Source organism: Crinia signifera, chromosome 6 (genome assembly GCF_055691185.1).
Source record: "Crinia signifera chromosome 6, ASM5569118v1, whole genome shotgun sequence".
In the NCBI taxonomy this organism is placed as follows: Eukaryota; Metazoa; Chordata; class Amphibia; order Anura; family Myobatrachidae; genus Crinia; species Crinia signifera.
In genome coordinates this window covers 89,366,190-89,394,074 of record NC_139222.1, presented here as the reverse complement: position 1 = coordinate 89,394,074, position 27,885 = coordinate 89,366,190, and the positions used below count along the sequence as shown (strand labels likewise).

The 27,885-nt window shown below is 45.3% G+C and overlaps 1 long non-coding RNA gene across 1 annotated transcript; it reads left to right on the top strand.

The window, feature by feature from the left end:
* Window positions 1–2,665: 2,665 nt before the first annotated feature.
* LOC146007011 (uncharacterized) lies at window positions 2,666–14,226 on the top strand. Its single transcript, XR_014444193.1, has 3 exons — window positions 2,666–2,691; window positions 11,742–11,863; window positions 13,541–14,226. It is a non-coding gene; the product is annotated as an uncharacterized LOC146007011 (long non-coding RNA).
* Window positions 14,227–27,885: the final 13,659 nt, after the last annotated feature.

Here is a 27,885-nt window from a genome sequence, read left to right as displayed (position 1 = left end):
TCTTTTCACATCACCAAAAAAACCCAGGTTGAGGTGGAGTGTGATAACTTGGGTTAAGCAAATTGGCATTTAAGCTGCCGGATCTGTCCCAGTTTAACACTGCAATAGTTGCTGATTGGGTCGTCCTGTGTTGGTGGCCAGAGCTCTGGAGCCACTTCAGACACCTGGTGCTGGATTTAGACATTAAGCGGTATGAGGGTCAATTGGAGAGATAGGAAGTGAGGGAGCTGTTGATTGTGGGTGAAGTTGCGATATGCTCTCAGCCATGATTATTGTGAACAGTTCCCAAACCTTTTCTTTGGACAACTATTTAGGTGAGATCATGTGACTAAAGCTGATGTCACATTGGAGAGGTTGTCCTGTAAACAGGAGACGCGCACATTATTGCAGCCAGGGGCGTGACTAGAACTTGGTGGGCCCCATAGCAAAACTTTGAAAGGGCCCCCCTCCCTGCCTCTCAGCGGTGACAAAGGGTTTCAAGAAAAAGAGAAGCGAGGGAGAGTGCTTCATGGAAAAAGAGGATAGAGGCTGGGGGGAGGGAGAAAGATTGAGGGGGAGATAGGGAGCAAGTGAGCTAAAAAAGTTGACAGAGCAGGGGATAGAGGTGTAGAGAGAGCGCACGGGAGGGAGAAAAAGAGGAGAGGGGGGGGGGGTAAAGGGGATATATTGGGAGAGGGTTGGGGAGAATAGAAGGGTAAATAAGATATGAGAGAGTGTGCAGGGGAGAAAAAGAGAGGAGAGCGTCAATGGGTCACCTCTCTGCATGATATAGGCGGCATCGGGGTTTCAACTCTGTGCTGTACAGGCGGTGCCTATGGGTCACCTCTCCCCTGTACATACAGCACCGCAGAGCCTCCTGCTCGTCCCCTGTAATCTGACACCCTCTCCAACAAGAGCTGCTGGACGACAGGGGATCTTAGCTACTGGGCGGCAAGGGGATACGTAATGGGCGGGCTGCTGTAATTTAAAGTGTGGGGAGAACACTGCATTTAGCAAAGATGAGACTGGCCAAATTTAGGAGGGTATTCAATCCCCACTGCTATTTCCGACAGGGGAAATAGCGGTGGGTGCCTATTCAATGCTGTCTTTAGCGACAGCATTGAAGAGGCATCTCGTCAGAATGGACCTGACTTTAAAAGCTGCCGGGCCTGTTTTGCAGAGAACAGCCATAGATTGTTGAGATCACAACCATATCTCGATAATACATGGTCCTTTATGCGGATACACCCCCTTTTTGCTGATCGGCAGGCAGGACATTGAGTCCCGTCTGACGATAAACTGGATGGCCAGCCAAAAAAATGGGCCAGGGTCACGACTGTCGGGAGGTACAGACAGTCGTGACCCAGGATTGCATAACCCCCCTTAGTGGTTTAAGTACAATAAATGGTGGGGCCGTCTTCACTTAAGTGCTATAAGTACTTCGACTAATCTGTTTGATAGCACTTGCTTTCAGAACTGTCGGAGTTTCGGGGATAACACCCAGCCTGGGGTTACTGGTCTGTTCCTAAAGCCCTGTACACATGGGGTGATATATCGCTCGGTGTCCCGTTTGCATCAGCGACCAGAGATGGTTGCCGATGAAAAAGAAACTGCCAGGGGAGCCTGGCAGTGGAAATCAGCTGGTCAGCGATCACTACGGACAGAAAACGGGAGCGCGCACCCGGTGATTTATCGCCGGTGCACACTCCCATCGCTGGCAATATGGTCGCTCAGCGACCATATTGCCAGCGATATTTGCTATAATTGCCCCCGTGTGTACGCACCATTAGGGAAATAAATCATCCAGGTCAAGAAAAATTGATTACAAAGGCTATTTGCCACTACTCTCTCTGGTTGTTAGAGCTACTGTAAATCTTGGTATGTATTCTACATACTTCCTTACCTGACCCTCTTCATGAGGGAGAAAATGCTCTGTTCCTGGACTTCCTGGTATGATTGCCATCACCTGTGGGGAGCTAGGTAATTTATAAGAAAGGTGTTTCGACACAGGTGATGGCAGTCATACATTACCAGGGAAGTCCAGGAACAGAGCATTTTCTTCCTCATAAAAAGGGTCAGGTAGACAACCCTGGTGTATACCCAGCTTAGGTTTTAGCCCGCAGGGCTTGCTGGGACCTGAAATGTCACTTTAAGCAAAAAATATTTACATGCTGCGACCTAATGCTTGCAGAGTAATGTGACTGACAAGCCAGTACATTTCTTGGGAACTAATAAAAACAGCTGGTTTGCCCTGATGGGGAGGGAGGAAGCTGTCATGATTGGTTAGATGACATGTCTGCACCATTGATGCAGGTAGGTCAGAACAGCAGGTACTTAATTTTGATTTTTTTGTGATTTCAAATAAAAACCTTGGTGTGAGAAAGTGGAACACAATATCATTACAGGTGGCAAAAGGTACATTTTAATAGGTAAGTCATGGTTGCCTACCTGACCCTCTCCTTCAGGGAGAAAATGCTCTGTTCCTGGACGTCCCTGGTAATGTATGATTACCATCACCTGTGGTGAAACACCTTTCTCATCAATTACCTAGCTCACCACAGGTGATGGCAATCATACCAGGAAGTCCAGGAACAGAGCATTTTCTCCCTCATGGAGAGGGTCAGGTAAGGAAGTATGTAGAATACATACCAGGGAAGCCCAGGAATAGAGCATTTTCTCCCTGAAGGAGAGGGTCAGGTAGGCAAGCCTGAGGTAAGTGGATCACTTCATTTAAAATCATGTTTTTCAAGATAACATCTGCATATAGCTGAACCTATTGTGTGAAGATTATTAGGTCATTTGGCAGAAAACCTTTAACATTTTGGTGGCAGGGACGTTCGATACTGACCTGGGCAGTGTACTTTCACATATAGTAGGATTTTGGTTTGTTTCTATACTTCTGTAAGTAGGCTTACCAATATATCAATTCAGGACACCTGTGATCTACACAGGAGCTGATCTGGAATTAGTCCTAGGTTTCAAACTGCTATTTTTGCAAACATATCCTGTAAAATATACAGTAGAAGCTGATTGGCTAGTACTTTATCTCTCACAATTTTATCTCAGCTTTGATAAATACCCCCTTAACCTGAAATGGTGACATGTGTAGCTGTTCTCACCCACTCTGCATTATCAGGGCCATTCCTGGAAGCAGCTAAATGTACTGCTGGTAGGGTGACCAACTCATCCCTTTAATCCGGGACACATTGATTACACAGGTTCTATGGCAGTTTAAAACCAGGTGAAATGGAGTCTTGAGGTGTGGCAGTTTAAAACCAGGTGAAAGCCAGCCACAGAACCTGTGTAATTAATGTGTCCTGGATTAAAGGGATGAGTTGGTAACCCTAACTGCTGGTTATATATGTAGCTGGCATTCCTGCAGTTTTGTATCTTTTAACAGTGACCTAATTACACTGTAACATGTATTTGACTTGTGCCAGGATTCAATTTGCTGATACGGAAATTGGTTTAATCTGTCATCTGCTTACAAGCAGATACCTGTGTTCTAGTATCAAATTCTTTCAGAACAGGTTCAAATGTCTGTCTCTGATTAAGTTGAGATAAATGTGTAACATACCTGGCTTGCTGGGTGTATGATCCCTGTGGTTGAATGCTGAGTTTGTGTGTGAGGTAATTATACCACATACAGTACCTGCAGGGGGCGCTGTGTCCAAGTGATTTCTAATATGTTGGATGAGTCTGATATGTAACACTAGCCATTGTCCCCCTCATCAGCATTCAGATTGTTTGGCATTTCCGCTATTGTACCAACTTATAGTATGAAATATGGCATTCAATCTCACAATAAAGTGTTAGCTTTTGGGAGCACAGTGTTCAGTGGCTAGTACTGTCTTCTGTAAGGCAAATGAAGGAATCTGTACCCTAATCGAAGTCCGGTTGGATATTGCAAGTGAAGCGCTGTAGAGAAACTATGGCTCATGCATTGGCTGTTGAGCAGTAGATAATTATATGATGGGTAATGACTACAAACATGGGGGCAGATGTATTCAGCCTTAACAAGAGATAAAGAGATAAACGTATTGAACGGGATCTCGGCAGAACGAGCCCGACTTCACAAGCAGTCATGCTCGTTCTGCCGAGAACGGCCGGGAAGTGACAAGCTCCTGGCAGCAGCTCTTGGCCATGCCCCCTTCTCCCTTCTGTAATTTCTCGGTCAAGACCGGGAACGGGACAGGGTCGCGGCTGTCGGGCCACCTCGACAGTCATGACCGAAGATTGAATACCGCCCTAAATCTGTGCATGCAAAGAGCCTTGTACATATTCTGCCCAACATATTTCTGAAGACCTGCACATTCAGAATTGGAGCTGTCCTCAGAAAGCCAAATGTAACTGGCTTTGTGGATGTATTTGGAAAATGTCCATTGTGGGAAGAGCGAAATCTCAGCTCAAAAATCCACCCTCCCAACACTTTGTATTACCCTCTTTCAGTGCTGGTTTAAAAAACAACCCTCAGTACACTGACATATCACTGAATATGATTGCAGGTGGGAGTTACCAACCCTTTTGTCCAATCCTGCTGCTCCTGCAGTCACCACAGTTTCAGGAGATGGTTTGTGAGGTGCGTACACACGGGGGCGATTTCTCTTTCAATGGTCCTGGTGACACAGCTCAACACTGGGATGTAGGAGGGTCCGAAGGAGCCAGGCACCTATCCTAAAGCTTTAGAGGGTAGGCTCCTCCCCTACTGCATCCCTGGACTCTTCAGTTCGTGTTAGGTGCCCACTGGAGTGGGTGCTATTCTAAAGGGCTGCAGGAGCAGCCGAAGAATTAGAGTAGTTAGGGGATTTTTATTATTTTATTAACTATTACCCTAGCTAGGTAGGCACAGTGTGAGGATTTTCATAGTGAATCCTCACACTGCTAGCGCAGCAGGAGCTGACAGAAGCGCGTCCTGTCAGCTATCTGTGCACAGGGTAGACGCTGTCTGGTCTCCCTGTGCTGCGCTCATAGCCTCTATTAAGAGGCTGCCTGGGCTCCGGAGCTGCCTGAAACCGGCTCCACAGTTAGGTGGGGATCATGGGGGACAGGCGCTCCGTGATGGCGGCGGCCATTTTATGCAGAGCTTACACGCTGAGCTCCTGACTGAGAGGACAGCAGCGCTGTGACAGGCATGTTCCAAGTGGTCCCCATTTGAGGGGGAGACACTGGAACAAGGAAATCCTACCTAAGGAGCGGCTAGCTGGGGGTGGTTGGCGCCAAAAGGTCACGGACCCCGCAGCAGCAGGGACTTTGGTCTCTTCCTTCACTCTGACTTTGGCGCCTTTCAGAACGCTTGCAGCGGAGCTGAGCTGGCGAATTGATCCTGGCAGAGTGACTTGGATTTCCTGGGCATCGCTTCCCCGCAGAGAAACCTACAGACAGCTAAGTGACTGGGTGCATTGACTTTGTATAAGCGCTTGTACAATTGTTTGCACTGTGTATACTGTTAGATATACAATTATCACTTGCATCATGTCTGAGCATCAGGCTGTGGTTTTGGGGGAGGGAGCCCTTAATGCACTGAGCGCGTGCAATGTTTGCACACAAAAGTTTGTCCCTGAGCAGATGGCCAAGGGGGGCTTATGTATTACTTGCGCTGATGTGAGACCCATGGGCAGCGATCCCCATAGGGCAGAGCATATGGAACCTGCGTGGGCCAGGGCCCTAGGCAGGTCAGTAAACGCTTTGGTGCAGCTTTTGGACAGGCAGAGTGATGGGCTGGTAGAATCACAGAGACCTATGCCATCATCTCAGCAGTCGTCTGGCTCCTTGCCTCTTACCCAGGCAGATCCTGCACTGATTCAGGTGATGCAGGATACTGCAAAAGGGATTAACAGGTTCAGTGAAATGCTGGACAAAATGGATGATGTGGCAGGGACCCCTAGAAGGTCTTATGCTTTATCTACTGTGGTAGATGAAGAGGAAGGAGAGTATAATGACATCCCCTGGGATCAGGGTGATGATTTGGAAGAGAACTCTGCTGCTGGTATAGAGGATCTCATTGTAGCTGTGAAGCAGGCTTTAAAGCTGACTGTGGAGGATAAGACTCCTGTTAAGGGTGTTTTTAAGCGACAGCGGAAGGAGGCTGTTACTTTTCCTTCAGATGAGGGGTTACAGGAATTATTAGAAGGAGCTTGGAAAACTCCTGATAAGAGGCTTCAGATGCCTAAGCGATTCCTTAGTCTGTACCCCATGCCAGAGTCTCATGCGGAGCTCTGGGAAAAGGTCCCAGTGGTGGATGCTTCAGTGGCACGTTTGTCCAAGGCTACTGTATTACCAGTACAGGGCGGTGCAGCTTTCAAAGATTCTGTGGATAAAAAGCTGGAGGGAAACCTCAAAGCTATCTTTGAAGGGGTGGGGTTTACCTTACGGCCCCTTATTGCTTCAGCCTGGGTCTCTAAGGCCATGATAGAGTGGGCTGGTGAATTATGCACCGTGCTGCAGGCTGACCCTGGTGCATTACTGCTTGCAGAAAAGATTAAGGCAGCAGCAGAATATGCAGTGGAAGCAGAGGAGGAAGCTATTAAAATGGCTACCAGAGTGTCCACAGTCTCCATTAATGCCAGGAGAGTGCTTTGGCTTAAAGCCTGGGAAGCAGACAATGAGTCCAAGAAGGCTCTGGAAACATTAGCCTTCAAAGGAAAGGTACTCTTTGGTACCGAGCTAGAGGAGATTATAAAACAGGCCACGGGCGGCAAAAGTACATTCCTGCCGGCCTCCTCAGCAAAGCAGATGTCAAGATTTTCTGCTTTTAAGCCGTCCTTTCGGCCCTCCCCTAGAGGTGGTGCGTCCTTTCGAGGACAGTCTTTCAGGGGAAGGTTTCAGTCCTCTAGAGGCAAGACACAGAAGTCAAAATTTGGCTCTTTTCACAAGAAGCCAGCCACAAAGGGAGAGGATAAACCCTCTGCATGACTGTCAGGGGCTTCGCCCGACAGTGACAAAAGTGGGGGGGCGTCTCACACTCTTCAGGGACGCTTGGACTGCTTTAGGCCAGGATGCCTGGGTGTTAGATATTATAACACAGGGTTACAAAATCCCTTACAGAGGGCCGCCTCCGAAGAGGTTCATCCCCACATCCTTACCAAAGGAGGCACGGCTTCGTACAGCTCTTGTGAGAGCAGCTCACTCCCTTTTGGAGAAAGGGGTGGTTACACCAGTCCCCAGGGCAGAGTGGAAGAAAGGCTTTTACTCCACGCTGTTCCTGGTGCCCAAACCAGACGGGTCTTTCAGACCAATACTAAATTTGAAATCCCTAAATGTTCATTTATGGGTAGACCATTTCAAAATGGAGTCCCTACGGTCAGTACTCCTGAGTCTGGACCAGGGAGAATTTTTGGCGTCCATGGATGTCCAGGACGCATATTTGCACGTTCCTATACACCCGGAGCATCAGACCTTATTGAGGTTTGCCATAGGAGACCTGCATTTACAATTCCGGGCGTTACCCTTTGGGCTAGCAACCGCGCCAAGGGTATTCACAAAGATAATGTCAGTAATGGCGGCGGTGCTGAGGCTCAGGGGAATCACAGTCATACCCTATTTGGACGATCTCCTGTTCAAAGCAGAGTCAGCAGTCTTGCTGCAGAGTCATTTGGCAGAGGCCATCAGTTTTTTGCAGGCTCACGGCTGGATTTTAAATTTGCAAAAATCTCAGTTGGTACCGTCGCAAAGGCTCCAATTCCTGGGAGTCATAATAGACACCCATCTTCATCGGGTATTCCTCACGGAGGTAAAGGCCAGGGATCTGGTCACCCTAGTCCAGGAGATTCTCAGGGCTCAGAGCATTTCAGTATGGAGGTGCCTCAAGCTTCTGGGGAAGATGGTGGCGTCATTCGAGACGCTTCAATTTGCCAGGTTCCACTCTCGGAGGTTCCAATGGAACATCTTGTCAGCCTGGTCAGGAAACACTTTGACCATGAAATCCGAGATGATAGTGCTGTCTTCGGACACCCGAGAATCCTTGAAGTGGTGGACAGAAATAGATTCACTTCAGTGGGGTCGGTCATTACAGACCTGGGACTGGTTGATAGTAACTACCGACGCCAGTCTCAGGGGCTGGGGGGCAGTAGTCCTGGATCTCAGGCTTCAGGGCCTGTGGACGGCAGAGGAATCAGCGTTACCAATCAACATCTTGGAGCTGAGAGCTGTCTGGAAAGTGATTTCCTTGGCGGGAGACAGGTTACAGAACCTCCCTTTGAGGATTCAGACCGACAATGCCACAGCTGTGGCGTATCTGAATCACCAGGGAGGTACACGCAGCAGATTGGCCATGTGGGAGGTGTCCAGAATCTTCCTATGGGCGGAACAGAATGTTCCAGCTGTATCGGCTATATTCATCCCGGGGATAGAGAATATAGAAGCCGACTTCCTGAGCAGGGAGGAGCTCAAGGAAGGGGAATGGAGCTTACACCCTCAGGTGTTTCACCAAATCACTTCGAGGTGGGGAACTCCGGATGTGGACCTGATGACATCCAGGATCAACCGTCAAGTGCCCAGGTTCTATGCCAGAACAAGGGATCCACTAGCGGAGGCAGTGGATGCCATGACTATTCACTGGCAGGGAGATCTCCTTTATGCATTCCCACCTGTACCAATGTTACCGAGACTTCTAAAGAAAATACAAGGGCAGAAGGTTCCAGTGATCTTAGTGGCCCCAGATTGGCCAAGGAGATCCTGGTACTCGAGGCTTCAGAGGTTGTCTGTGGACTCATGGCGTCTACCTCTGAGACCAGACCTTCTAAGACAAGGCCCATTCAATCACCTGGATTCAGATCGATTGATTTTGACGGCCTGGCTATTGAAACCATCATTTTAAAAAGAAAAGGGTTTTCTGACGCAGTAGTACAGACGATGATAAAGGCCAGAAAAGCTGTATCTTCGGCAAATTATTATAGAGTCTGGAAGACTTACATTCGATGGTGTGAGAGAAGAAAGGCTCATACATCTCATTTTAAGCTATCAAGAATGATGGAATTCTTACAAGATGGTTTTTCATCGGGCCTAAGCCTTCAGTCACTGAAGGTGCAGATCTCGGCCTTGTCCATCTATTTCCAGAAAAAGATAGCCATTTTGCCGGAAATTCAAACTTTTTTACAAGGAGTATCCAGGTTGAAGCCTCCATACAAGCAACCAGTAGCTCCTTGGGATCTATCACTGGTTTTGGAATGCCTTCAAAAGGCACCTTTTGAACCTTTAAGGTCGGCTGACTTTAAGTTTCTTACGTGGAAGCTAGTATTTTTGTTAGCAGTAGCATCTGCTAAAAGAGTTTCAGAGTTGGGAGCTTTATCATGTAAATCTCCCTTCTTAATTTTTCATGATGACAGGGCTGTTTTAAGAACAGTGCCTCAGTTTTTACCGAAGGTGGTATCTACCTTCCATTTAAATCAGGAGATTGTTCTACCTGTGTTTCAACCCCCAGAGGGTTCTAAGAAAAGGGACAAATTGAGAACTTTGGATGTTGTGCGTGCCTTACGCATATATGTGGACAGAGTGAAGAGTGTCAGGAAGACTGACACATTGTTGGTATTGTATGACGTACACAAAATTGGTTGGCCTGCATCTAAGCAGACTATTGCTAGGTGGTTGCGGTCTATGATAGCCTTTGCTTACACCAAAGTGGGTAGACCAGTACCGGCCAAAATAAATGCGCATACCACCAGGTCAGTTGCCACCTCTTGGGCGGTTCGACATGGGGCCACAGCGGAGCAGGTTTGCAGAGCTGCCACTTGGTCATCTGTTCACACATTTGCCAAATTCTATAGATTCCATGAGTTCGCGTCGGAGGACGCATCATTCGGGCGAGCAGTGCTGAGAGCTGCAGACCTGAGCGTACCCTCCCAAAGGACCGGCTCTGGAACGTCCCAGTGTTGAGCTGTGTCACCAGGACCATTGAAAGAGAAAAAGGGATTTTTGTAAGAACTTACCGTTCGAATCCCTTTCTCTGATATGGTCCTGGTGACACAGCGATCCCTCCCTTACGCTCAGTAAGTATGCCAGAATTTCATGATGTTCATGTTAAAATGGTTAAAAGTTAACAGTTTCTGTTATAAAATGTGCAGATAATGTGCAGGTGTTTGTACTGAGTTAATGTATTCCAGTGGCTTTGAAAGTTGAACTGAAGAGTCCAGGGATGCAGTAGGGGAGGAGCCTACCCTCTAAAGCTTTAGGATAGGTGCCTGGCTCCTTCGGACCCTCCTACATCCCAGTGTTGAGCTGTGTCACCAGGACCATATCAGAGAAAGGGATTCGAACGGTAAGTTCTTACAAAAATCCCTTTTTTGTGTAATATCGTGGGAAATATGGTCGCTAAGTGACCATATTGCCCGCGATGGGAGTGTGCACCTGCGATATATCGCCGGGTGCGCGCTCCCGTTTTCTCCCCCGTAGTGATCGCTGGTCACAGGAACATGCTCCTGCGACCAGCTGATTTCCACTGCCGGGCTCCCCCGGCAGTTTCTTTTTCATCAGCGACCATCTGTGGTCGCTGATGAACAGGAGACACAGAGCAATATATTGCTGAGCAATATATCTCCCCCGTGTGTACTGGGCTAAAGAGCTGAGAATCACAGATTGCATGGTAGATGATAAAAGTGTGTATGAGTGATCTGCATATTCATCTGGACTTTCAGTTGTAACTAAAGCCCCGTACACACGGGGGGAGATTTATTGCCCAGCAATATATTGCTAGCAATATATTCCTGAGCAATATATTGCCCAGTGTCTCCTTTGCATCAGCGACCAGAGATGGTCGCTGATGAAAAGGACCTCTGCTGGGGGAGCTGCAGAGGTAATTAGCTAAGCTCCTGAGACCAGCGATTACAATGGGGCAGAAAACGGGAGCGCGCACCGGGCGATTTAACGCTGGTGCGCACCCCAATCACTGGCAATATGGTCGCCTGTGATCATATTCCCAGAGATTATCGCCCCCGTGTGTACACAGCATAAGAAAAACTACATCTAAAGTATGATTTTGCAAAGTGTACCTAAAGTTTGAGTTTTTACTATTACTAGCTAAAAATGAGTCAGAGACTCAGAGTGCAATTTAATACTTGTAAGGGGATTGGGGCTACAGAGCTACAGTTGAAAGATAGGTGGACTATAGGTTAATTGTTTGAACCCTTTGGTATGTGGAACACATTTTGCGTAATGATCCTCCAATTGATCTAGAATAATTCTTTTTTTTTTTCCATATATTACATTTGCACAATGTTTATAGATCTTTAGTTTTATGCTTATTGACTTGATAAATGTAACCTGTCTGTACTTATCTGTGATGTATGTATCTCACTTATCATTTGATTGGGTCCTGAAGCTTTGACTAAATAAAGCATATATAAATTAGCCTAATTCTGATACAATGCTTTATAGCTTACACTACATTGGATATAATTAAAAAAAGGAAGAGTCTATAGGCTCAAGACCAGGAGGAACAAGATGGACAGATCTAGTTCTGTTTACCCTGTACTGTTCTATAGGTACGGCGCTGCGTACCACTTGTGGCGCCTTATAACTAAAAATATAATAATAATCTAATCGCGTGTTGTCCACAGATTCTCCTATCATTTTCTACTGTCAGGACTTTCAGGGACCAAGGACAAACTTCTTCAATTAATTGGCCGTAGCATCCCACAGACTTTCATATAAAATGTTATTATAACCTAATTAAGCTTCATTCAGGCAGAATGATTCCCAGATCATGAAGTATGAAGATGTTCTGCAGTTTACATTTTCATATTTCTGCTCATCTCCTTTGAACTCTGCAGAGACTTCTCGCTATGCTAACACTCTCCACATTGGTGTCACTCACACTTTACCTGGAATTGTCACTCCTGAGCTCATTGGGGACGGGGTGTCTGAGTTGGCAACACATTCTTGATTATGGCAGGTGAGAACTAGACTTGGCGACTTCTTGGTATTTTTAAATTCAGATGCCTTGAGCCTTACATGACCCCTTTGAAATGTATTATCACGTTAACTCCTGGGTTGCTAGCTGGCAAACGGCATCCACAAGAGGAAATAATAATGAATTGCTGGACACTGTTAATATTCTGTAATGGGGTGTGGTATAAATGACCGACAGTCGGGATTCCGACAGTCATTAGTCAGACGTCGGAACCCCGACTTCACTGCGGTGGGAGCTCAATGAAGACCCTTGCGGGCTCGCCACGCTGCGGTCACGGTGGCGAGCTGCACTCGCCACCTATTTTATTCTCCCTCTATGGGGGTCGTGGACCCCCACGAGGGATCAGTCGGGATTCCGACGTCGGAGGAATGATTGTTGGAATCCCGACTGTCGGGGAGCCGTCCGGCACCCCTGTAATGTGCCTCTTCTAGCTACAGATATAAACACCGCTTCATATCCAACAGTATATCTGATGGTAACAGCTCTAAGCTCCAGGTCTTGGAAATAGGACCCTTAAACATTGCTTTTATAACATACCAGTATATGAAAAAAAATCTGACACATGCCTTTCAAAGTAATAGCCAATAACACAAGTTACAGAGTTGTGACATTGTAACAATTCTCTTAAAACACATTTTATTTTTTCTAGTTTAAAAATGTTTATGGGGATATAACATTTAAACCAATTAATATGTTCTATTTAATGAAAACAATGGGCCGAATGTAATAGGGTTTGAGAACCAGAAATGGGGAGAGATTTTTGGAGTGTGTTAAAAAAATTTTTAAAGCGGCAATTGTTTACATGGTAAAATCAATTTGGTATTTCAGTGTAAACGATTGCCGCTTTAGAAAAATGTGAAAACTCTCCCGAAATCTCTCTTTCTGATTCTCACAACCTATTGCACTTGTCCCAATAGATGTTAGTGCACCATACTCTATTTGGCCAAATAAATTCTGTGGACGTGCTGCTGGACATCACTGCACACTTATGCGCCATATGTGGCTTCCTCAGCAGCGATATTTTTGCTGTGGACCTTGATGGGGGAAAATCATTGATGTTGCGATGTGTTGTTCCGGGTGCCGGACGGCTCCCCGACAGTCGGGATTCCGACAGTCATTCCTCCGACGTCGGAATCCCGACTTCTCCCTCGTGGGGGTCCACGACCCCCATAGAGGGAGAATAAAATAGGTGGCAAGCGCAGCTTGCCACCGTGCCCGCAGCGTGGTGAGCGCAGCGAGCCCGCAAGGGGCTTCATTGCGCTCACCACGCTGTGCAGTCGGGATTCCGACGTCTGACTAATGACTGTCGGAATCCCGACTGTCGGGGAAATATACCACACCGGTTGTTCCGGAACAGAACATCAGACACTAGGGGGGAAATTTACTAAAATAAATTTGTAAAAGATAGGTGTATTTGTATCCAGAAATACACTTATTTTTGACATTTACTATCCCGAAAATACGGCAATTCGTATTCGTATTGATAGCACACAAATACGAATTGCCGTATTTTCGGGATAGTAAATGTCAAAAATAAGTGTATTTCTGGATACAAATACACCTATCTTTACACCTATTTTTTACAAATTTCCTTTAGTAAATTTCCCCCTTGATCACTGAATTTCCCCTAGTGATCTCACTTTTTTTTTTTGCATTAAGAAAGCCTGTGGCCCCTTGCAGTGAAAACATGGAGCAAGATTTACCTACCTACAGTTTGTCGAAGCAGATCGTGATCGTCTGGATTTTAGCAATGAATTTTATAAGCCTGATTTATCATTGATTTCTTTGGCCATTTTAAAATTATAGTTAAAAGCTGCCGATCATCTGTGGATTCGAAAAAAATGACATTTGATAAATCTAGCTTTTTTGTTACCCCATAGAAGTTATTGCCTGGTAATCAGTGTGTGGTCCTGAGGCAAACTCCCCAGCATTCTGGTAAATCGGGTATTGGGGAAGATCTCCACCAGCCTAGCAGCATAGCTACCAAGAAGAATGATGCACCCACATTAGAGAGGATGGCGGTGGGGTCTCCTCTTTCAAATTATGAAGTCCCTCAGAAAACATAAGTCAAAATACCCCCAATTGAAATAGTCCTCTCTTTTAAGTGATGCAACCCCTTCGCTATTCTCTTGTGATCACCTATTAACTTCGCCCTGCATGATGGAAAAATTGTGTTTTCCTGTAGATAGTGGGACAGCCCATTGTGTAATATCTTCATACTGACCAAAAAACGTGTGGTTACCCTTGTATGAAAGCTTGGAGTCCCCTCTTTAACAATGCACCCCTCTGTTGCTCAGCACACCATGGACTAAACCAATACACAAAAGAATATACTGTATTAGATCATCGCCATCTTGGTTCAAATGAAAAATTGGGTTTGCTTAATGTTGCTCATTTTCTATAGCAGGGTTTGCACTACTATATAATTATTACAGGTTGTATTTTTTATTTCAATTAAAAAAAATTTGGTTAAAATTAATTTGATGGACAAAAAAGTCTAATGTTGATTTCTGAAAATGCAATGTCTTTGGATAAAGACAAAGTGCCTAATTGAGACATGATTGCTGCTGTGCAAATTTGCAGAGGTCTGTGATCAGATCGCCTCCACCCCAGGGCCACTGAGAGGGGGGACGGGGACGGGTACTAATTGCCCAGGCTTGCTGGAGGGGCCCGGCGGGGGCCCTGGTCAGATCTGTGCTGACTGTGTGAGAGCTCATGCTGAGCCTGCTATCAGCATAGCACATGCTGTAGGTGTGTGCTGCTGCTGCTGAGGTGGGGGGTTTGAGGGATGACTTTAGAGCAGGGCTGGGCAACACCGGTCCTCCAGATGTTGATGAACTACACATCCCAGCATGCCTTGAATCAGTTTCAGCATGGCCACATAGCAAAACTAAGCAAAGCATCCTGGGATGTGTAGTTCATTAACATCTGGAGGGCCGGTGTTGCCCAGCCCTGCATTAGAGTGTTTTTTTTCTGCCCACCTTAAACATTTTGGGGGCGTGGCCTAATCACGCCACGCCTCCCACAATTAGGTCACACCCCCAAAATTTACCGTGCCCCGACATACCTCTTGGCTGCCCTGCTCCACCCAGATAGAGTAAAATCCAACCCCGTGCAAGTCTGCGAATGGATCAATGAGCTGCAAATCAATTCACAACTCTCTCACCATCTAATGATTTTTCCGGTCTGTGCAAGTGACCGTCCCGCAGCTGTGCAACAGAAACGGGCTATTCGTGGCCAGAGCTGACAACCCTCCCTGTAAATGTCTTGGCATGCCTGCGTTTTTCCTGACTCTCCCAGATAACGACAGGTTACCACCCCCATGTGCCGGCTTTCTGTCAGTTAAATTGCAGTCGTTCAATAATTGATAGGCTTGCGAATTCGCACAGCAGCGATCAACTCTGAATAACCCCCAAAGTTTAGAGTGTGTGGGTACTGCATAAATAATTACTAATATTGATGCTGGAATGTAATTAGTGCAAGGGCTCATAAAACCTAGCCATTGAAGGGGTTAAATAATTTGCACTGCCAACAAATCTTTGCATGTGTTTTCATGCCTTTAATCTACCCTCTGCAAAGAATATCCCTGACCTGCTGAGCTTCTCCCATAGGACAACTCCGTTACAATCATTTTGGCCCATGTATCCCTATGTAGAATCATAAAAATAGGTCACATCGCAAAACAGTTGACTCCTCATGTTCCACTGCAGTACTGCTGCTTTGCATTTCTGCACTGTCCTAAATGAGCTTTAAGCTGGGTACATACAGATTTGGGCCCCACTGCCTGGGGACTCGCCTCCTCCTCCAGGGTGAATCAAGGGGTCCAACCCATGCACTCTCTAACAGCTAGGTAAATCAATATGGCAGCTGGCCACATCCCCTCTGGAGACTGCCCATACCCCCTAGAAATGGGCCCCTACAACTGTGTTCCCCTCGTGGGCCCTTTATGCCCCAGTCCGACACTGGGTAAAATACCATAACATTCTGACGGATTCAGTCTAATTCCAACCGGCCCAAATAAATCTCAGAAGCAGCCAATGTACTGCATCCAATAATCGTTTCTTTTTAACTCATCCAGTCAATCCTAAATAATCCTGCCAATACAGTGTCTTGGAACACTATTCACTAGACATCAGTCAAAAATAAAAAGAACTAGACAGCTAGCTCTTATTTATCGGGAGCAAAAACATTTTATGTGACGGAAAGCCGGCACTTGTGCTGCGTACACACCAACCGGTTATCAGCCATGTCTGTAATGTGTATCCAGCTTTACTGTCACAGAAACACCAGTTCTATTGGAGTTTTAGGGTATTCTGTATTTGACCCCTTGTTACACTTATTTTTTGATAAAAATTGCAGACTGTATGACCTGGTTATTCACAAAAAAGTGACTACAAGTCTGCTACTTGCAAAGCAGAATTAAAGACCACAACTTGCTGGATGAACCAGTTTTAATGGCTTATTTCGCATCCTGATTCTCTGATCTAGGCAAAGCAGGTAGGGGAAGAAAAGGAAAGGGTGGGCAGGGCACGAGACTTGTGGAATTTTTTGGTATGGAAAGTTATGTGTAAGGCTCTTCCAAACAACATGTATATTATATAGGAAGGTGTTCTGAGGATAAGTAATAAATAAGGCAATGTACCTTAAAGGTGCGTACACACGGGGGCAATTTTGTCCAAAATCGCAGGAAATATGGTCGCTGAGCGACCATATTGCCCGCAATGGGAGTGTGCACGGCGATATATCGCCGGGTGCGTGCTCCCGTTTTTGCCCGTGTGGTGATCGCTGGTCGCAGGAACATGCTCCTGCGACCAGCTGATTACCACTGCCGGGCTCCCCCCGGCAGTTTCTTTTTCATCAGCGACCATCTCTGGTCGCTGATGAAAAGGAGAAACTGAGCAATATATGGCTGAGCCATATATGGCTCAGCCATATATGGCTCAGCCATATATCTCCCCCGTGTGTACGGGGCTTAAGTGGTGGATTTAAGGGACTGCAGATACCTATAGGGAAATTTAGAGGACAGGTAGGTCAAGCAGAATGATACAATTGGAGATTGAGGATTGAGAAAGGAAGCTGGGGATTTGTCACATAATGTTCCTGATCACTAATCAAAGTGTAATTATTAGACCATTGCATGAGATACTGAATGTTCCCTGGGAATAGAGGCCATTGAATTAAAGTTGTTTTGTGTGAATATTTGGGAGAGATGGAGATAATTACTACGGCTGCTGGAATAGAATGGATTCTGATTAAACCTCTCACTTAATCACCAGGCCTTTGATACGCAACAAAACAAGAAGCGCATTTCCTGCAACCGCAGAATAATTTATTCCAAATAAATTAGTTAGGAGCTTCAAAAAAACCAATTGCTATTATTGTCCTAACACATGTATATATTATAATCAGATAAGTGTCTCCAGCATGGAACTGTAATACTTCTGCACAAGTTCCTTGTTGCAATGTAGTAATTAGAAATTATGCCAAATAAATGTCTTCTATTCAATAAATGTATTTAATGAGTAAATGTGTCCGTATGCTGATCGATGTGAGCTGCACCTATGTGACGAACTTGGGAAATGTCCTTGAGAATGCAGCATTGATCTTAGGCCTGTTTTAGTGTAACTGCCTCCAAATGGTCCAAAAGTATCTTGTATGGAGTTGTGGTTCTGTTTGCTGTCTGACTAGTCCTGAGGTGTGGAACAGTCCCAGTTGGTGACCCCATAGTGTTCGGGACCTGCTGGACAAGAGGTGACCTGGACGATTGGTGGGCAGGCCAATATCACTGGCCAATGATATACCAACAACCTCTTATTATATATTATAATGTAATGATTGCATAGTGCATTTGCACCCTCTCTCTCTGTGTAGTCCTGATGTGTATAATATCTACACTGTCCTTGACCAGAAATCTGTGAGATCTGGATATCAGGGCTATTTCTTTTAAACTTTTGTCACAAATGTTTTTGTGGTTTTATGCAGTGCGTTCATCATTGTCCATTTTTTCACTTTTTATAATGCAATGCAGTGGCTTCAGTATTTGACTCCCACGGCCCATGTTCTTGTAACTGCAGTAACTTTGCGCTGGCTGTGCCTGTTTATTTTGAGTCAAACCCACATGTCGATTCTGCAACATTGCTGTAGCAATGTCTTCATCGTCTATCTGCACTTGCTGATAAACATACATAATGTAGTCATACATGCTGTAGCATTCACTCTATTTGATCGTTGTGCAATGCATGTCTTAACTTAAATGTATTTGCATGAGCAATCTAACCTTTTACACTGTCTGCAATGCCGAACTCATTGTTCTGCCATGCTGACTTCATGGTTTTTAAGATCTCCTCTTCTCATTTATTCTTCCCTGGTGCATACCAACGGCACCTTAGACTCTGCGTCTTTGTTCTGGGCCTTAGCCATACTGAAGTACGGGCAAGCATCCACTATCCACTCATGAGTTGTGACAAACTGGAGAATATCTAAAATCATTTAATACAGAACTAACTAATGTTTTATTGTAATTGATAAAAAACATGGTTATATGATCTCCCCCCCCCCAGCTCAAAAAGTTTTTCAAGATCAACTTTTATAGGGATCAACTAAGAGAATTGAGAATATTTATTATACATTAAGTGGTTAAAGATCTCATCAATAAAGAATGAGATCATTTAGATAAAAGGCAATTTAATATTGACTTAGCCATATGTATCCTTTTTTTGGAGAAGGCAACTCGTAAATGGAGTTCCAAGCCTAAAATTGATGTAGCTGTGGTCAGTCTGTCTACTTGAACAATTCCATTAGAAGATGGAGGCTCATTATCGCCGTTGTGGATAGTAAGAGGGGAACTCTGCTGTAAGAAATGCATATTTATTTCTCAGAACTCCATGGCAGGCTTGACACTTGTATGAGTGGACATCAGAAATACTTTATACCCCCAGGTTGTACATAGCCCTGCTCCTTCCCTGTCTCCATGGTGGTTGGAGCAATGGCTTCTATAGCGATACAAAAGGCAGCCATTTATTTTTATATTTAAAGAGCATGTGTTCTGGCACGGCAGCACTGAACATGACCTATGTCGCAGAGGTTATAGGATAAGCCAGCTGAGATATTACCTGCAATGTTTATTATGGAGTTCCCCTGTCTATTTGTTAAGAGCCAGATGTATCAAGTTTCAAAAGTGATAAAATGGAGAGTGATAAACAGCCAGCCAATTAGCTCGTACCTCTCATGCCACAGGCTGGGTTTGAAAAATAACAGGTAGGAGCTGATTGGCTGGCTGTTTATTACACTCCACATTATCACTTTTTTAAGCTTGATACATCTGGCCCTAAGAATATATAGCATAGGTACTGTAGCTTTAGGGTTTATTTTTTATTTTTTGCCATTTTTATATCTCCTTGGCACTATAAATAAACTTACAAGAATATTGACTGTTTGTTTGTTTGTAGAGCTTGTGATAAGGTTGTACCGAATGATTATAAAGCGGCATCATATGTGGATGGTATGCTTAACAAGTTTAGCCAAGTGCAACCTCCAGAACTGCATAAAGAAGCAATTAACTGGATGATTAAATACTTTAAACTGGATGCATAGATCAGCACAAACTAATTGTGCCAACATATCTTGCATTTTTATGCTGCATATGGTCCAGTCTGGCCCTGGGCCATCGAGAGATAAACAGGGCCCAGGTATCGGGTCCGTGATCAAATCTTACAAAAATGAAACCTGGTAAGTGCAGCACCACAAAGCTGAACTGTGTGCCACAAAGGGAGATCCCTCCTTGGCAGCTGGGACAACATAATTGATCACAAAATACGAATTAGAACTTTTATTGCATGCAGTTTAAAGATGCAATGGTCTATCATCGGGCAACATTTGGTCCAAAAATATGTATGAAAGCAATGACCAAAGTCTTCACCGTGTATAATTGACACCCAAGATATTAAGGTCAAAGTTAAGATCACTCAAGAGTATAAAGTTTAATTGCATGCCTGCCAAACACTAACATAATTGGTATGCAGAATATAGGCATGCCACGGCTGTATCTGCATAACAAATTATGTTACAGTGTTTGGCATGAAAACCCAGTAGCATAACATTTTCTATGCAGATAAATTGCAATTACACACAGAATATAGACAGAATTCATATCCTTTTAACCGCACAGCTATGTAATAAGATACCTGTGATGGGGAGAAATGTTAAAATGACACATACAGTCCTGAACTTTTCATTAGCTTGAACACTATTACATTGTCAGACTTTGCCAAATGTGCAACATTTTGTGGGGGAAAAATGGAAATTTCACAAGATTGGACCAAAATATTCCATTTCATCAAGGCCAATATAACTACATAATAGCCATGGTATGCAAGTGAAATTCATATCATTATCCTATGGCCAAAGGAATATTTCTGTGTACATATACAGGTTGAGTATCCCTTATCCAAAATGCTCGGGACCAGGAGAATTTTGGATAACTGATTATTCTGTATTTCGGAATATTTTAATATTTCAATGATGTATTTTGAAGTATCTTGCATTTATGCTGTATAAACACATAATATACACACAAATATATTTTATTACCACATAAAATACACACAAATATATTTTATTTGTTCAAAAAACAAGGTTTCAACAAGGTTTCAAAACGTGAAAAACCTATCTCAGCACTGAATTTGAATGCCAAGCAATCATTGTCTTGCACATATATAGTGCCAGTTACATATCATGTCACCAGTAGTGCTGTTACAAATGTCCCCAGTGAGTTTTTAGCAAAAAAAATTTTTTTTTTTCACTTTCTGGAATGTCTGGTTTTCGGAATAATTCGGATAACGAATATTCGGATACGGGATACTCGACCTGTACTACATAGATCTGGCTGATATCAGTCTAACAGCAGAATGATCCTGTAGATCAGCAGATCAGATGGTTAATTGTAAAGTAGCAGCAAGACTATTATTGCTTATTTTGTAAATGCATGTTTCCTGGAGTAGTTGTATATTACCAAAGGGTATCATGTGTGGAACTTCTATAGGAACTGCTTTCTAACAGTCTTTGGCCTGATTCATTCCTGTTTGATAGATTTCTCAAAACTTGTAGAGAGAATACATGCACCTTCGCGGTTACATTCTTTCTCCATGATTTAGATATATTCTCCCCCCCCCCCCCATGCGTCCTAATGGAAGAGAAGCGCTGTGTGAGAAAACTAGGAACTTGTTGTTCGGGCACCAACAAAGCTATTTGCTTAGTTTTCTGCGTCCGCTCGGTGGCTGGCTGCACTCGCCACACGATATAAAATTAACTCCAAGCGGACATGGATAGTGGGGTACCCTTTGCTCCTGCAACAATCCGCGAGTCCAATACGAGAAGATCATTGTAAGCATTCCAAGGCTTCCATAATGCATTGATGAAAGTATAAGCTTTTGAGAAGGTAAATCTAAGAGGAGTCATCAGTTTTAGTCATTTCTGTAGCAGAGCAGTAGGACAAATAATATTCCAGGTCATGCAACACCGTTCAGATTGTTCATAACCATTCAGAGAAATCAGATCATCCAAATTATGAGATCGATAGAAATGAGATATAGAACTCAAACAGGAGGAGGAGTTTGCAGGTGCACACTAAATATAAATGCTAGACCTTTTAATATCTTTGCTATATTGCATTGGAGGTTATTAGCATAATGATGGACATTATTATGGGCTTGTCCACCGCGTCCAGGTTACCTCAATAGGACAAGTCCCTAACACTACCCTGAGACAGGTCCAGGGCACAGGACTCCCCAGGCCAGCCCAGCAGAGCCACACCATGGCATCACATTAGTGTGAAATTAAAGTGATAGTAAAAGGGATAGGGGAAATAATATGTGATAAGACTTACATAGGTAAGAGGTAATAATAAATGTGAAGGGTGCTACATATATATTAAACAAACTAAAGGGGTGATGGAAAGTGTACGATATGATGCCATGGAGCAGCCCTGCAACAGCAGCCCAAAGAGCCCAGCGCCCCAAACACAAGCTTAGGGCAATTTGTATCATCCTTGATGCTGTGTGTATGCCATACTTGCTGAATTTCAGGCTGCCTCTTCCATGCAGAGGCAGCCAGGATGGCCCTGCAGGTGTGATGATGCAAAGGGGTGGAGCGGGGAAATGTTTAGAAACTGCATCATTGTGGCCCCAACACCCACTATGTAAGATTACCAGCACTGTGGGGCAGAGAAGGGGACCATGATGTGTTGGAGTGCCGACCATCCAGTAGTACTGCCCACTCGTGGAGAGCCGCCCAATTTTTGGAGCCTCCTGGCCAATTGGGAGAGTAGGCAAGAATGGTGTTTACTTGTCTAAATTGGTGGAATATTGTACAGCTCTCCCTGCAGATCCCTATACAGAACACATGCACTTAAATTATTTTTGTTTTGTTTTGATGAAACTTCCTCCTTGGACCCTATGGCATAATTGAGCACTCTGCTGCGTATTGCTTAAAGACCAGGCATATATATTACTTACAATCAATACATGCTTGGCTTTGAGCACACATCTTCTCATATTCCGTTAGGAGAAAATCATCTAAAACTTGGCAAACCTGTACAAAAGAGAAAGTGAGCTAGCTAATGTCACTACAATGCCGCTGGCCGCTGGGGGGGGGGGGGAAAGAGGAGAGGCAGGGGGAGAGTGTGTCAGGTAGAGAGAGAGACCGTGCCAAGTGTATAGGTAGAGGGGAAAAAGAAAGAGTGATACTGTTAGAGAGGGAAAGGGAGGAATGAAGGAGAGGGAAAAGAGGTGGATAGAAGAGAGATAGAGGTGAAAGAGACAAGGGGCAGAGAGAGAGAAAGATGTGAGAAAGCAGAGGAGTGAGAGAGGGTTGAGAGAAAGAGGGGACAGGGAGAAGACAGCAGGAGGTGGGGGAGAGAGAATGTGGCACCCCAGCCTGGTGTACCCCGTTTTGCCCCAAGGCACTCCGCGGTGAGCCAGCGTTAGGTGGTTGCAAAGCAACCAACTCACCCAAGGAGAAGAACCCGGCAGCCATGGAGGGAGGTATAGAGGCACATGATTGGGGCCGTGGAGTGACACCGCTCCCTCCGATTGAGCCCTGTGTGATGGACAGCGCAGGAAGGTGAAGATGTGGAGACGTCAGAAAAGGAGGAGGAGACGGCGAGTAGCGCGGTGGCCTGCCCGGAAGAGAGTGGTGTGAAGAGACCGCCTGCAACGGGATTCGGGAAGAGAGCCAGCAGCCGGAGAGAGAGAGAGAGAGGAGCGGACCGGAGCAGTGGTGATTCACCACTGGTGAAAAAGAGGATCAAGGGGGTGCAGGGGATAGCCTGCTGGGGCCCTGGGCCCCCCCAAGCCCCGGGCCCCATAGCAATTGCATCCCCTGCACCCTCGATAGTTACGCCACTGTTATAGATTACTAGAGACAGGATTATATGCAACATAAAAAGCTTGAAATATGCATGCAAATATGCATGAAAAATACTTAAAATATGCATGAAAAGCGTTAAAATATGCTACATTAAATAATAAAAAAAGTAATTTTTAACTTATTTATTTAAAAATCAGCATACAATTAGTTGCAAACAGGGCCAGCGCTACCCACTCAGCAGCTCCTGCAAAGAAGGGAGGCGCCATGATGAAAAGGCGTTGTCTCCCTCCCTGCTCTGCTAAAGCTGCCTCAGCCCTCACTGTAACTGCCTCCTGCACGCAGCACCTGTCTGACAGCGGGCAGCAGTTTGGAGAGGCTGAGCAGCTCCCTGCACCGCGCACACACTGTGCTCCTCCTGCGACCTGCCCCCTCTTCCTCACTGACTTTTGCGCTGAGGCATGTAGCGCTGTCTGTGAATGCCTGGATGACATGTCATGTCCGGATCCGCCCCCTACTCATTGCTCCTTGCGCCTGTCAGCTGTCAATCAAATGACGAACAGGCAGCAGCGCCGCCTCCCCTTCCTTCCCTCTTCTCAGTAGGCTGTGCCAGTGCCGCTGCCAGTCCTCAACACTCCGGCCCCTCTATCTCCTCTCCTCTTCTTCCATCTCCTCCTTCTCTCCCCTTCTCAGTCACAAGTGCTGCACATACTTTTTGTACTGCTTTCGGATTGCATTGCACACACATTGCATGCATGCCGTGCGATGCGATCTAGCCCATGACGTGTGCGATTCTCACAGCGTGTATGGGTACCTTTAGTGCCTGCAACATTTTGTGGACACAGCACTGAGATGGTGTATGCATACATGTACATGCACCCGAGATCCTCCATAGGAGCTTGTTGCAATGGCAATGTGAAATGGGCGCAAAATGTATGGTTTGCAGGAGGGCGCCGGACACCCTAGCACCGGCCCTGGTTGCAAATAAACCTCAAAAATAGGCCCACCGCATCTGCAGATGTCTAGTGCTGTACACATGATTTTTTTTCTCCGTGGCTGCTACAGCAGACTGCAGCGTCTAAAGCTCTTCTTGCATCAACTACACGAACCCTCATCTCCAGTGTCGATGGATCCAATGTCAGCATAGCGTGTGAGGGCGGTGCAGTGGAAGGCTTCCTCCCTGTGCCGCATACTCACTGTGACATGGCATTTCCTCCGCGCTGCGTGATGTCACAACCCTTCCACCCGCCTCCTCTGCTGCAGAAGTCTTTCTCTTGGGGTAAAGTCCCAGTCCAGGGGCAGGCAAAGGTTCAGGAGCTTCATAATGGCATCCGCCCAACTGACTTTTATCAACATGGATTGGCAGCCTAGAGCAGTGTCAAACATAGCGTACATCCAAGGTTCCCCACACTGTGCACATATTGCCCCAGCCTGCACACTACCACTACCTGGCCAGCAGCAGCAGGGCAAAGCAGTGCTGTGACTCGCGGGTGGGAAGAGGGCGGGACCTAAAATATGCACCATCACTAGATTTTAGGTAAAATATGTAATAACCAGTGAGAATGGGCAAAATATGCAAATGCATATGCAAATATGCAAATGCATATAATCCTGTCTCTATAGATTACATACAGGGCCTTATTCTGGATCATTCGCTGTGGCCACTTGTTCACATGGGGACCTATGTTTTGCGCATGCGCAGCAGCATTTCTGCGCAGGTGCATACGCTGGGAGCGTGCAAAGTCAGCACTTAATCTGTTTGCAGATTGCACGCTCGCTGCCTTCCGAACGGGGGGCAAAGAGGGGCGTGGGGTTGTGGCCAGGGGCATTAGCATACGCCCAGCGTTTCATGGGTGTTTCACCACTATAACTTGACTGGTGAGTCCGGAGGGCAGTTGTTAAATTGTAGTGGGCTACAGGACCTTCCAAGACCAGGGGTAGGAGCAAGGCCAGGGGGCTTGCTCCTTCAGTATCCACACCACCACTGATTGCCTTTAGTTACCAGGTGGCGAGCGGAGCGAGCCTCCATGCCGGAAACGTAGTGAGCCTGCGAGGGTCCGTTTGGGTCCCCTTGTTCCGACCAAACCATGCCACAATACCGTAAGTGAGAACACTCTCAATCACGCATGAGTAAAAGTTCACCAAAGTCCTCTTACTCATACCAGCCAAGCGCAGTTTCCTCAGAAAATACATACGCTGGTGGGCCTTTCTAATGACAATATTAATATGAGGGCTCCATGAGAGATCTTTGGATATATTAACACCCAGAAACTTAAAAGTGTCAAGGGTCTCCACCTGTTGACCATTTTAAAACCGGTGGAAGATATGTGGTCTTACGAGACTTCCTGAAATCCACAATCAATCCTTTGGTCTTACTCACATTCAGAATCTGACAATTTTCCCTGCTCCATGACTCCAGTTTAGAGACTTCCAACCTATACTTTGAAGTATACACTATCGCAGAGTGTATGGGCACCTTTATCCCACTTGAATTTAGTCCTAACCGAGTCCGGAACTGTGCACATAACAGTGCGACCTCTGACCCAAGTGCACTACCGCTCATGCACAGCCAATCCATATCACTCTATCCTATAATGGATCAGAACATGTCCCTTATCATCTCACTGTGTCAGAGACTGGGTTATACATCTAAGGTACCACTGTATCACCTGCACTTACTCTTAAAGATCCATTGCCACCATGAATGCATAATATAGGTGTCGTATGGGACCCTAAAACACATGCCACCTGCATTAACCCCGGTATCTCCTGCAGTAAATATTATATGCAGATACCTGCATTTTGTTATCTGCTAGTAAATAGTTTTCTGACACGTGAATTGACCGCTACAGTACCCTGCTGATACCTAGCAACACCATAGGTTCCGCCAATAAACGTAATATACATTCAACTCGAAATACAGCTGTAAAGACTCAAGTATACAGACGCAAAGGGCACAACTTTGTATCCAACAATAAATGGTGCTCGCAAATTACAAGCTACTGTCCCAACTTGTGTAGTTTGCATGAGAGTTCCCTGAGATCAACCACTAACAATTGCTCATCTGCTCTATGAATGTGATCACATGACCTAGCAGTAACACCAGCCTCTGCTCTGGAAGGAGAGGTGGGACTGATGCACAATAATCAGGAATTATTCCTATAGTTCTGCCTGGCGACAGCACACTGGAGCTACTTACCAGCTGTAAGGGAGGAAGAGAGGAGTTGGGAATATGCAGGTTACCGTCTCGGGGGATGCAGAGCTGTTTATAAATTTATGATCCTTATTCTGCATTGCAGTGCTTACAGAACAGGAGCTGTGAGGCCGCCAGGCTCCACTAACCCCTTTCCCTCTTTCTAGTAAAGGTGCACAGTGGGACATTAACCCTTTCCTTGGAAGACATGCTGTGCTCATATACGTTGCACTCAAAATGAATGTAAAACCCCTATTCAGCTCATCTAAGTTATATTAATCCTTGGAGAGAGAGATAAAATGGTCTGAGATAACGTACCAGCCAATCAGCTCCTAAAGCCGGAGCAATGTAATCTCGGTCAATATGCTGGCTGACATATTGGGGCAGATGTATTCAGCCTTAACAAGAGATAAATGCAAGGGTGATAAAGAGAGATAAATGTCCAGCCAATCAGCTCCTTACTGACTTTTTTCAAACATAGCCTGTAACATGGCAGTAGCAGGTGATTGGCTGGATGTTTATCTCTCTTTATCACCCTTGCATTTATCTCTTGTTAAGGATTAATACATCTGCCGCAATGTTCCATCCATACCCACTGCACAATGCAGGGGTACGATGGCACAATCTAACATGCTGACATGTTAGATTGTAGTTTTTGATTTATAGTCTTAAAATTGAGGGTTATGATCTATAAAGCTATACTCCTACAGTCTCCTTGTCACACTGCCCCATATGAATGACCTCTATTTGCCCTTGGGCAAGATGTACTAATCATTAAAAAGTGATAAAATTGAGCGTGATAAACCACCAACCAAGCAGCTTCTAACTGTCATTGTTCAAACCCAGCTTGTAACCTGGTAGTTGTGAGCTGATTGGCTGGTGCGTTATCACTCCTCTTTTTCTCACTTTTCAAGCTTAGTACATGTGGCCCCTTGTCATATATTACTCCTGATGTTCACCCTGTCATACATGACCCTAAACTCTTCAATCATGCTCTTCCATCCCACCCCTTAATTTCTCAGATACACCACACACCATTCACTCCCACTTATGTAAAATGAAGACACGGACAACTGAAATATGGTGAAATGGGGACGGCTTTTTAGTTACTAGCCTATTTAGAGCGGAAGGCCTATTTAAATCTAACTAAAAAATTAAGAAAAAGGTCCCTTCTTTAGGCTAAGGTGGCGGGGAGAAAATCGGTTTTAAAATAGCTAAAAAATATATCAATAAACATTAAACACCAAAGTGGGCAACTACTCACTTTACATGGGTGGACTCATCCCACTGTCAGAGTCTCCAGCCATGTATTCACTCACAGGAGCTGAGCTCAACGTCCAAAACCCCTAAGGGAGAAAAATATTGGACCATAGGTCCCCAATAAATCTAATCTTCCAAAAACTTGACCCTATTGCGCGTATTCCGGGTCCACCTGGAACGGTGATACCCG